This window comes from Temnothorax nylanderi, unplaced genomic scaffold (genome assembly GCF_030848795.1).
Source record: "Temnothorax nylanderi isolate EJ_2023f unplaced genomic scaffold, tnyl_v1.0 TNYL_tig0088_pilon, whole genome shotgun sequence".
Classification (NCBI taxonomy): Eukaryota; Metazoa; Arthropoda; class Insecta; order Hymenoptera; family Formicidae; genus Temnothorax; species Temnothorax nylanderi.
Genome location: NW_027249150.1, coordinates 251,687 through 264,698, shown reverse-complemented (window position 1 = coordinate 264,698; position 13,012 = coordinate 251,687). Strand labels below are relative to the sequence as shown.

At 41.5% G+C, this 13,012-nt stretch overlaps 1 protein-coding gene across 3 annotated transcripts in view; it reads left to right on the top strand.

Annotated features, from left to right (window-relative positions):
* Positions 1-2,899: 2,899 nt before the first annotated feature.
* Positions 2,900-13,012, top strand: part of LOC139774849 (cell adhesion molecule Dscam2) — a 166,484-nt gene continuing 156,371 nt past the window's right edge. For all 3 annotated transcript variants that reach the window (XM_071710345.1, XM_071710343.1, XM_071710344.1), the window contains exon 1: positions 2,900-3,218. The gene's annotated coding sequence lies outside the window, so the exon portion shown is untranslated. The remainder of the gene's footprint in view (positions 3,219-13,012) is intronic.

The following is a 13,012-nucleotide window of genomic DNA, read 5'->3' as shown; positions in this document are numbered from 1 at the left end:
ATTGCCGGCGTTTCTCGCTGATGCGAGATCCTGTGCTGTTGTCCGGAAGAATACCGAAATCCCGGAAACGTGTCGCCGGTCGAATCCCACAGTAATATGAAGTAGCCGTTCCGAATAGAGCCGGTGAGGGATTTACGGCTCGCTTTATGGAGAAAGTTCGGCGCACGAACGCATCCCGTATTAGACTCTGAAGGATCATTACGATTGTTTACGCCCTTCGGGGCGTAACGATATTACGATCCCGCACCGGTATCAGGTACACGCTGTGTGTGTTTTATCGCCGGTAATATTAAATGTTTTTACAATCACGTAAACGGATACGCGGACACGACAATAGGGAGAGAGATGATAAGGGTGACAAAGAGTTTCGCGAGCTCGTTAAATTGCGATCGGAGTGACGCGCGGTCGGGCTTTATTCGTCGCCTCGTAGCGTTGCGGAAACATAATCGAAACTGACACACTCGCGATTGCGCGTTTAAATAATCTCGGGCGCCGGGGTTATCGGTCGCAATGCAACGCGCGCTCGGTCCTTCATCCCCCACCGGCGTTACCGGGTAATTATTGTAGGTCGGCAGCGCCCGGTTAATTACAGAGCGACACACCTACGCCCGTGCGCATGCGAGCGAGCCATCTGATACGTATGACGAGGACGAAATCACTCGGGCTGGATTTTGCAGCCTCCGATTCCATCGAAATGGTCCTTAACTCTCGGAGGGCTGCGCGAAGTCGTAGTACCTCGAAAAAGTTTCTTTACTTTCCAAATCAGAAACTAGAAACTAAAAATATTATATTATCCATTTATGTATTTAATCTTTTTCCAAGAAGAAATTATAGATAAAAGGAAATAACGCATAAGACCACCGCGATGCGGGTTTAAACGTTTGCGTCGTTTTTTCAAGTCTGTTTAAAATTAAAAATTTTACGTTCCGTCGCTCTATGTTTTACGGCGGCGCGTTAACGTTACGTCTTTCCCGCTGCATATTTTAATTAGATTCTGAGGTGGTCTGGTTTACGCGCGCCGGTGTCGCTTGAATATTCCATACCGCTGGGTCATCGGCTCGCGCAATATGGCCTCCATTGCCTGATAATTATTAGGGAGGGTTTCAGCCCTCGACGCCCCTTTGTAGGTGCGAGGCGCTCGCTCGGACGAAATAGGGCCGTAAAGGGGCTGTTCTCGTTGAGAAGGTGGTGAGCAGGGGTAAAATTTCGCGCGTGTTCGAGCCCATACAGCCACCTTGGTACGACGGCCAGATGTTTAAGGTGAAGATCAACTTCAGCGCAGAGAGTTATAGGCGGATTATATTTTTGCAACAACGCGATATGTTGAATTAAGTAAATCGGTATTAATTTGTGATACAGAAATATTTTCTGAAATATATAAATATTACCCAGTATTTTGAATAACAAAATTATGAAAACTATTTTAACATTACTACCAGTTAATACAATCGTAATTGCGTGAAAAACTTACATCTTTCTTTTAATTTACGAGATTAGAAACTTATAAGACAAGCACGTTAAACAGCCTGCGGTGGAAATTAAATTTTTGTCCTGCGAAAAAAACTCGGAGCAATTAGTTTTTCTCCCGAAGTGCAATATTCATGCAATTGTGCGATATAATTACTTGGCGCAGAATTTGCTCGCTTGGGCAGTTTGCGTGCTCGTTCTGGACAATAGCAAAGAGGTCGTAATAAATGTCGAGTACTCCGGCAGATAATAGCTCACGCTATAGCGAAAAAGATGAGAATTTAAATAATTTTCTCTCACTCTGCAGTATAATGTTGAAAAAATTATATCAAAAAATCTCACTATAATGCATTAATCTTTAATAATTAATCAGACACTGATTGCACATTTAGTACAAATATTCATTATTGAAATTATTCTCTGCGAAAAATATATCATGCTGCAGTAATAATTTTCATAAAAGCGGCCAAATTTTGCAAATAATCGCGTAACGAAGAAAAATATAATAATTCTTCCTCCCTTTAATTTTGCCTTTCTCAAACTCTGTGGATCTACAGTTTGCTAATTAAAGCGGAATAGAGTAGACAACTAAATGGAGCGGATATGGAAGAAGCTTTATTTTAAAAAACTTAGAATCGCCTGTGCGAAATAATTATGTAACATAATGCTCGAAGACATTGCCACAATTCCGTTTTTCTTGTTCTTTAAAAATCTTTGTTTCTCTTTCTCTCTCTCTTTCTCTTTGACTATATTACTTTTTTAATGAAAAAAAGTATCTATATTTAAATACATAAAATATTAAAAATATATTTAAATAAAATGCTTAGATAAATGCTTATATAAATTTGCGGAAAGTTTTAAAATAGTTTTCCTATATCGTAAATGTTAATATTAACAAAAAAACCATGTTTTACTGTAATAAAGACTGAGTTACAATAATTCTTTCAAGAAGAGTTGCTTTTTACCATTGAAACACATTTGCACATTTAAATTACCGTGTCCTACTTACAAAGGAAAAAAAGTAATACGCGTGTCAGTAGTTTTCTACTTTTGGGACGAAGGGATTTGTACAGACACCAGCAGGCAGTAAAGGGTGAAGTCAAATTTCGTGGACGATAGCGCGAATTCAGCACGAAACGAAGAGCGTAGAGTGCTAGCGGCAACGACAGAGGTTGACCGAGGAGAGGAGGGTCGCGGTGGGTGAAAGCGACGAGGAGGAGAGGCAGCGGATGGGCGGATGGGTGGCTGCGGCCCATCGGTGAGAGAGAGAAGGGGCGAACCGGAAGGGAAAAGGGGGCGGAATTTCGCGCGTGCTCGGCTTCATCCCCCTCGACTGCCGCCACCACCGCCGCCGCCGCCGCCGCCGCCACCGCCGCCACCGTTGGATGCTGAGGGTAGCTGGACCGCGCGCGTAAGGTGTCAGTTCTGCGCGCGATCTCCTCCCTGAAGGTGTCAACCTGCTCGCGTTCTATCCTAACGTGGTTCGCCAGAGTGGTCACGCACGATCGGAAGCACGCACACACACACACCCCCGCGGCTCTTCCGATCACGCTCTCGTCCGCTCTTTCTCCTCGTTTTTTTTTCCCCGCGACTCAACGACGAGCTGTTGTGAAATTGAGCTCTCAGTGAAAAACTCGAGGGTCCCCATCTTCTGGACGCGGGCAGGGAAAACCACACGTTCGAGCCTGGCACGTGACACGTTTCAGCTGGCGACGACTATCATGCTGGCCGGGATCTTCGAGGGCAACAATGTACGTGAAAAATCGCTCGCGGTAGGAAGCTCGGTCGCATGCCTATTGCATTTTCCCTCTTGCCGATGTGCACGCGGCCGTGGAATCAGAGAGAAAGGGTGACGTTAGTGAGCGTGTCTATCAAAGAAGAGGGAAACAAAATCTGATGTGCGGCATTAATACCAGAATACACGAGATCGTCTTTTAGATCGTTCAGTGCTCTCTAATGGACTTGTGAAGTCCGCATTTCGGTAAAAATAATTGCGAGCAATATCGATGCTGCAAATTGTATGAGAAATATATTTTTTTAGAAGATAAAAATATGTCAATATTTTTCTTCTTTATTTATAAGTTGACACAATAGAACAATCCGATAAGATAATAATACAAATTATTATTCTATAGATATTCTGGTATTAATTTGAAGATTAATGGCAGTTTATGTTATTTCATAAAATAACGAATACATTATGTATAGATGCATGTTAATATTTATGTTCTCAGTGAACTATTAAAGCGACCAGTCACGTCTCGATTATCGTGTATCGATACGTTATCGAGCGCGAATTATAGCATCTGGCATTTCGCATTTTGTTCAAGCATTATTCGGTCTTTATTCCCTCGATCTTCCACAAAGCACAGTGCTGAGAGAATTGTGCTCGCGATGTCGATAATTGCACATTGTGGTAGCAGGTGTTATGACATATCGATATGTCTATACGCTCTATTCCGCACAGTTCGAATTTTGCACCACGATATTATTACAGGCGCTGTCTATTCTACCTTTCTCATTTTCTATCATGCTTAATAACGCAAATGGAGGTGCGAGATTTTTCCACGCGTTTGTTATCTTCCCCGGGACATTTTTTAGATTAAACTTTTTCACACGTATTTTTCGTGCACACATCTTTGCATCTACCCTATGCATTTATTATTTTTGACCCCGAGGTCTTGTCTTTTAGCATCAGCCACGTTATTTTTAAGAAAATAAAAATATGATACCGACATATTTTTATTTAAATTGCATGGATCGCTTCTTTAAATTATATCTCACATGTGTTATGTATACAATTATGTCTAAAAATTAAAAAAAAGCTTATTTTTTAATTTAGTATCGACTGTGACCACAATTAAACATATTATTCATAGACGCTGAATCAAACCATATCAAGTACATATAAGATGTGAAGTACAGATCTCGTAATGACATTCGCATATCATGCACCAGCATACTCGACGAGCGTTTTGTGTTCATGCTCATGCCATGTAGGGTTTCTCATTATCATATTAAGTAATCGCCCATATTTCCTCTATAAGAAAATGCGGGTTCCGTGGTTTCAAAAAGTCGGCCAAAAAGCCTCGTCGCGCTGACACGCGGATTAAACATTTGCTCTTCGCGCGTCGCGATATTCCACGTTAATAACGCCACGCGAACATCGTTAGCGAATTTATCCTGCGGCGCGCTTGAATAAAGAGAATTATTATAGGCAGATACGGCGCGGCGGGTCGTATATCGCCGAGGCAGGTTCCTCAGGTGGCGATAATTCATCAGACTCGAGTAACTCGACCGCTCTCCGCGAATGATTAATTAATGTCAGAGGCAAGCGCTCGCTCTCTCTCTCTCGCTACCAATTTTCTCTCCTCTCTATCAACCATCGTGATAGCTGTTCGATAATTTTTATTATTCCGGCCGGCACTATTTCGCGATTTATGCCACGTCGATCTCACGGCCAGAACTTTGAAAGTACGAAGAAAAAGTAATAAATCGCTCTTAAAACCTTGCCATGCTGTGGCAGATCGAAAAAAGAGCTTTTCAAAGAATTGTAGAAAAGCTAATAAAAAAGTTAATCGGTTACATTTATTAATTTCAAATTATGGGATTGAGATATATAATTGCATGTGCGTGGTATTTTATAAATTTATTCTATCTTTTTCAACTTGAATATGTATGAGAATAGAATAGCAGTGGTTTTAATGATTCACCACACATTGGAATTTACGCCTCCGGGTAAGATAAATTAATACAATTTGTTGTACAACATAACGACGGCGGCTATGTAATTCTAAATTAATTACATTATTTATTAAGCCGGTCTTAATTACATTAATTACATTATTTATATAGGTCGTCACTTAGCGATTATCTCACGTTTTTCTTCTTTTATTTTATTTTTTTTAATAATACGTCTCTCGTGTGAGATTAACAGCGTTTCAGACTTCGCGGCTGGAAAGTTGTCTGTTAACTTAACGGTTAACCTGAAAGTTGAGTTATCTATCAATAATCCCCAACATCCATCCTCTACCTCAGCTTCGCGCGATTTAAAGGTATCGCGTACTTCGCTCGTATGTTCGCACGCTTTTACGATCGGGGTCGATACCTTCAACGGTTATTTACCGTCGAAAGGCGCGAGTAGCACGAGGAATCGCCCTCTGGTTTTTACGCTCGGTGAGATCTTTGCTTCGCCCCTTTGTTTCTTGCCTTGTGTCTGTGAATAAAGCACGCATACGTGTGCGGTGAAAATGAGCTCATCCGAATCCACGGTCCGTTTAGTCCGTTTAGTGCGCCAAAAACTGGAACGAACTCAATAACCTGGTTTCTCGCCGGCTGCATGTAACTACTCGAGTGACGTGTTAGTGGGACAGAGAAACATTCTAGCGTGCGTTTAATGTTAGCCATCAAGTGAAAGAGAGAGAGAGAGAGAGAGAGAGAGAGAGAGAGAGAGAGAGAGAGAGAGAGAGAGAGAGAGAGAGAGAGAGAGAGAGAGAGAGAGAGAAAAGGGAGAGACTCATTAATTATAAACAATTCAAAGAGGAATCTGCGCCGCCGGCTTTACTGGACCACATTGTTGGTAGAAACTAATGCGTGAAACTCTCTTATCTTATGGAATTCTTGTTTTCCTCCTATTATATCTCTGCTAAGGATAAATTCATTTTTTAATGTAGTAAATGTAGTTATATCAGAAATTTAGTTTTCAAATGGACTTGTGGGCAAATTCGCCGTATTACAGTAACAAAGATTTTATTCGATTCAGCATCAGAAACTCCAATTGCTAAAACTTTAATAATCTGCGTCGTTAAAATGACATTTCATTACAAATTGAACCTTCAATCCCGTGACGATTTGAAATAAAAGCAAAGATCGTATTTTTGCCGGACAATATAAAGAAATCATAAAACACACAAGTTCATATATCTATACTCGTGCATCGTTATATTAGTTTCAGTTTGCGTCACGGTAAACTGAAGTTGAAGTCTAAATAAAATCGTTCTGCATTTTTTTTTACGTGTTTTCTTCATTCAGCAGAAATGACTTGAGCGCGCAAAATGAGTGCTAAAAACATCACGCAAAATACAGTGGCAGAGTATTTAGTTAATTAATACGTACGATTGTAATTAGCACAATTTTTTTTATATTTTGAATATTTATCAGAATAGACAGTTCTTATAAAGTTTGAGCTTATAAAGCTTTTATTAGCAGTGGTATCAATCGAATAGCTAGCAAGTAGATATCAAAAGCGGCAAAACAACGATAGCAATTTAATTAGTTTGTATCTAAAAAACCCTTTGTGTATACAAATCATTACGAACATTTAAATTAATATTAATGAAACGATCAACATAAATTTTTCAGGATAATGTGTCGATTCATGTTGATTATTTTATTGGTCGTTTGTATGTAACACATAATATAAGCATAATATGTAACACATATATATAACATAATGCGTGTGTGTAAGCATAGCCTTATATTTTAAAATATTCCTTACTGTTAGTATTGTCATCTCATTGATTTCAGACTTAGCTAATCGTAATTTACATTGTTCTACAAAGACTATCGTTTTAAGAAAACCCTCGCAAAAATTTCATATGTGATAAATCGACGGAAATGTCATATGTCAACTGAAATTTCGTGTAATTCGTCGAATTTTTCGCGGAACAGCCTCGCTGTAACATTTCCCTGTAACGTTTCGCCATATATATGCCGTCGTTCTCGCTCGCAAAACCCGTAAAGTATTTTTTGTTTATCGCTGTTATACAGGGATATATAGCTTCGCGCAGGCGTTCGAGGTATTTTTTCATTAAACGCGAATTCGACTCAAATAGGAACGCGCAGATGGTCCGCGCGTATGCGGAAATAACATTTTGCGGCCCGTGCGGTGCGGCTTCGCGCAAGGAAATCGAATTTCGAGAGCTCGGAAGGGATTCCGTTAGCTGTTTTTCAGCGGTAAAAAAAAATTAGAGGCCGCGGCGGCGGGCGGCGGTCCTGTCCCACGCTAATTGCTTTAACTGGTCCGCGTTTTCCACAATTGACGGTCTCGCAGCGTTCGCGCTTATTATATCCGCAACTCTCCTGCCTTCTGACGCGAAATGCGCGGACGCCAAGCTTTTTATCCTTTTTTTGACTTTCGCGTCCATTGTTTTCTGCAAAATTGATCAATTTGAATGCGAGAACAAAGTATCGTTACCTGCGCGCGAGTATATCAAATATACGTGGGAATCCAATTTAGGTAAAATGAGAATGAAATATCACGCGTCCGAATAAAATTCGATCAAAAGTAACGCGGCACATTCTGTGTATGGCTCTTACACCAGATAAATCATTTTGAGAGCGATCGGACAAAGCCGCGTTGCATCGCAAAACTTCGCGATCTCACCTTTATCCCCGGCGTGGAAATCAGTTTCATTTAACGTAGCGAACGTCAGAGAGTTTCTCGCAGCGCGTTTTATTTGAGAACTTTATCGACGGATTGACCGGATTCTCCGGTTGCATGCTACGAAAGGAGGAAATTTCTTATGCGGCTCCTCTCGCGTGGAAATAAGGATCCGAAACGATTCCGGCGTATCGATTCCACTTTCAAACACGTAAACTCGTCCTTTCTCCGCCGGTGAATCGTCGCCGCGGAGTGAAACGCTCCCTCCCCCCCGCTCTCGCTTGAAAGAGCAATACCTTTTCGAGCGATCTTAATTAGAGATGCATAAATACATCGAACGCGTTACCCAATTCTTTTTCACATTATCCTAATCGGATTCGCGATCGTGAAAAGAGCGGAAAACGCATCGCGGAGAGAAACGGAAGGCCGCGGAAAATTGATTGACCTTTCAGCATTCCGCGGACGCCGGCAACTTATAAAACTTCTTAACCAGCCACTCGAAGAAAGAGTTTCCTCGTCGCTCCTTTTTACTGTCCGTCCCATAAGAAATGGAGAAAGTAAGCGAAACTTGCGCCCTCTCTCGTTCATTCATTCTCTCCATCTCTCTCTCTTGCCGCGCGTTTCCGTTTCCCCTTGTTTCACTAGACCCAACCGTCGCCCCGTATCCGCTTCCGTTGAATTTTACTACGGAAAGTTTATACGAATCTCACGACAGAGAGTATGAATAATCCAAGAAATTACCATGAAATCTAACAGAGGAATCATCGAACGTTGCTCCCTGAGGGCAACTCCAAGTTTAATGATTACGTACGCAAACTGTGATTGACAAATAAAAATTAATGGAATCCTAAGTGTAATTATGTTTACGTAACCTGGTTATATTTTCCGAAATATTTGTATTTATTAATTAGAGAGATCTGCTTTTATTTATTTTATTTCTTTTACGTTGCAAATTTGGGTTTAAATTCAAAAAGATTGAAACCGTATGAATACTATTTATCGCGATACGTTACGTATAAGGATTAAACGTATCAGGATTAAGTTGCAGGAAGCTCAAGCTCTTCCTGCGGATGACACCCTATCTAAAATTTAAGCCACGCCGTGGAATCCCAGAGCGCGGTAGCTTCCCTTTGACAGCGGAACATTAGAACAAGGGTATCTAACTATGTTGCTAAATTCTATCAGGAGGGCGCGTTAACAGCGTAATGGAACATTCTGATAGTGCGCGTGTCGTACTGAATATATCCGAATAATTTCTCCGTGAACATCCAAGGTATCCGCGTATCGAGCCCGCGGCACGACTCCTTCTTCGTTACGTTCTTAAAAAAAATTCCGCTCGGGCGCGGCGCGCAATTACCGTCGGACTCGTTAACACGCGAATCAAGGAATTCCACGAAAAAAAGTGTTTGCAATAGGATATCCATTAATACCCGACGAGAGATCTGTCGCGCGGATTAAAAGCGAGCCGCGTGCGCAGATGGACGAGAGATTTGCCGAGAGCGTGCTAGACAGATCGATGTTACATTCTCGGTGCGAAACAGAGAGGAAGAGAGAGAGAGAGAGAGAGAGGGGGGGGGGTAAGAGAGAGAAAGGTGGAGAGAAAGGGAGAGACGATCTTTTTAAAAAAGGGGGATGGATACGTCAAACGAATAGTTTGTTAGAATATAGGTCGCGCGGAATTACGCGACGCGCGTTTTGTTGCTCGGCTCTGCCGAGCCCGGGGCGGATTCCTCGCATGTACGCGCGCGCATAACTAACGCGTTTCAATTGGGGTCGTGCAAAAAGGACGGGCACGTGTGCGCGTTTTTCATATGCCACGTGCAACGTCGCTGCTGATACTGTGGAAGCGTGTACATCATCGCGACGCATCTCGCGATCCAATTTGACGAATTATGAAAAGCGCGTTTATATTGGATGGGGAATGAAGTCTTTTCGTAGGTGAAGATCACGTCAGCAATTTCCGATTCTTGCTCGGAAATGGTCTGGCATCGATTCTGTAAAATTATAAGTGATTGATACTGAGGAAACTTTGATAAAGCTTTAGCATTTGACGATGCATACAAAGAGTACCTTAAAAGTCTCGATTTTATTTTCAATGATAGATTCTTTGAATTCTTTGAATTCTTTGAATTTAAAGTTGATTTTTCTCTTAAAAGAAAAGAAATTGTTTAACACTTAGTATTAAATACACTTGCAATTCTAATATGTATCGTGCTCTACAGAAATATAAAATAAGTTTGAAAACAATCTTTGATTTAATTTTAAATTATTGAAACGTCCAAATGGTGCGAAAGTAATCGGCATCAAAATTTTGTCGAAGGAAAAGCGACTATAAATTCACGCAAAACCCACAGATGAAAGGAGTGACGATGCGATTGAAACGTATCAAAGCGTATTTAATCAACCGATCGATTATTATCGAGCGTGCGAACTCTCTGAAAATTAAGAGAGACGTAATTTCGCCTACGTTTTTATGAAATTCGTCGTCGTCGGTTGCAATGACGACCGTATCTGCGGGATTTTACAACTACGGGATTACGTATCCGCTTTACATTAATTACGCAGACGCAACTCAATCTCGGGGATTTAATTTGTTTTCAATTTATGCTCGCTCTACCTCTCTCTCTCTCTCTCTCTCTCTCTCTCTCTCTCTCTCTCTCTCTCTCTCTCTCTTGAGAGCATACGAGTAATTGAGGAGAGCGAAACTCTGTCGATAGAAAAGGTTTATCTCATTCCGCCTTTAACTCTTTCTTTTCAAGCCCGTCGCACATTGAACATTACACCTTTTATCCTTCACTTGTATATTATTTTATATACGCATTCAATTTTCTTGCTTTAGTTTATGAATGTGCTCTGTAGCTCACAATTTAAGTTAAAATTGTTGAAGTTTCTGAAAAATTCCTGAAATATCCATGTCACGTAATAGAAACGGATTATGAAAATATATTAAGATTTCTCTCTTAATATATAAATTCGACGTAGAATGGAATTAATTCCGGGCGAGTGGGAGCGCGGGATAATTGCATAAGGTCACGCGGTCGGAGGTATTCAACGCGAACGCATTTCGTAGCCGGTCGTTCCCACGCCGCGCGCCGCGCCGCACCGCGGCACCGGCCGGATCGATACATCGAAGCGGTCATATCCGACTCCATAATTCAGCGCGTTTATTACGTAATCCTTTAATTCACGCCGATATAAATTAGAATAAACCCGACGGGAGGTGGAGGGAGGAGACTGTCCGAGTGGATCTTCGTGTCCCGGGACTTCCGGGAGTAAACGCGTGCGTATAACTGACGCGAGCGTGCGATAGCGCTCGCGCTCTCGAAGCATGATTTATTGCACGGCGAAGGAGACGGCGCGATAATTCTTTAGCAGCGTGACGCACGCGAGCCGTGCATACGAATTCGACGTGCGCTTGTCACGTTTGATAAGCTTCCGGAGATATAATTCATTCGGCTTGTGTCGCGAACGTGCGTTCTCATCTGAAATCTGTTAAAGCCTCTCCCCGTTTCTCTTCGCCTCGTTACGCAACTACCCAGGCTCAAAGCCGAATTGCGTCAGCGTGAACAATTTAAATCCAGCTGAATAATTCATCGTTAGATTATTGTCGGGTGACATTTGCATTTGCAAACAGGGAAAAAGATTTAATTCCAATTAACGTTAATTGGACGTCGATGCGATTTTCGAGGAACAAAATTCTATATTTTACGATATAAATTGATGTGTGATCGTATATGAATTATTGAGAAAAGTTGTTCGACAACCTAAGAGTTGAAATATGGCAGAATCTGTGAAATGCATCCCAGCACAAACATGTTAAAAATAGATTGGGAGAGAAATGTATTTGCACTCTCAAACTCCTCTGAGAATCACGCACAAAGTTTCTTTACTTTTGGAAAACTCCAGGGTCCTAATTACACCGTAAATATCCTTCACCTGAACATTCTCATCGCTTTCTTATGTATTTATGTCTTCAAGTTTCGATCGTAAATAAAAACAATTTAGCCTCGTAAAGTTTTTGAAGAGATATTAATTAATTTCGGATTTGTGCTAAAAACTAATGAAATGCATATTAAAATTATTTGATTATTCTTATTTTAGAATACTTATTTTGGAATTATTATTAGTAATCGAGAAATTATCTTTTCAAGCTTTCTATATGTTATGAATTCCATCGAACGATAATTTTGGTTGTACAGCAAAATCATTGAATAATCGCCGTAACTTCGGCCGTCAGGTATCCTTAATTTTTGTCTCTAGTTCAGCTATTGATTAAAGCACGTTTTAGTACCTTATCATCGCTGTGAGTGGCCCGCGAAAGCGTATGCTCCTCTCGCTTCGCGTGTATAAACTGCCTTAATGCACCTACCGTGAGAGTGTATCATCGCTCTCTGCAAATGACATCTCCGCCATTCATCGTCTCTTATCCGTGTTTTGTCCATTGTGCCGTCGCGCGCAACAAAAGCGCTTTAACGATTTAATAGAGAGGCTCCTTTCCTCCTATTCGCGATTTTCCCCGAGCATCGTAGTTGCTGGACCTCTTCGCGATTCCCTCACGAAGATTCTTAATTTCCTGCGCCCTTTTCAACGCGCGCGAATCACACGACAAAAGTGAACGGCGGCGCCAATCGCGATTACCATACGTCAATTATAATTTTATTGACGATTTGAATTGAATACGTTTCATCTCTGTCTCCTTCGCGCTCACCCGGTTATTTCTTTACATCGAAAGGCACCCGCGTTGCATTAATTAACGCGCTACCATTTATTGTAATATCTGTATGCGATGCATAGAGCAGAGCTATGTCACTTTGAAACGCGATACCCACCTTTGAAACCGTATATTGCGCTCGCTCGTAATTGTACCGACAATGAGCGCGCGTTCTGAAACCCGGTAATCGATTGGCACGGATGCGTTTCCGTGTATGCGAGTGGGTGTGCGCGCGTATATGCTGCTTGCGCAAGTTCTGTGTCAGATCGGAAATATACAGGCGAATTAATCGCGAATAGTAATGGATTTTCATGGCAAACGATTCGAGTTTCTTTTTCACTCTGATCCCGAGTGTTAATTTCGCGCGTCGTGGAGAAAATCGCGAAACGTGACGATCATTTAGAAATATCGGGCGTTATACTCGACATCTCTAAATTTTTTTTCATTAGAGG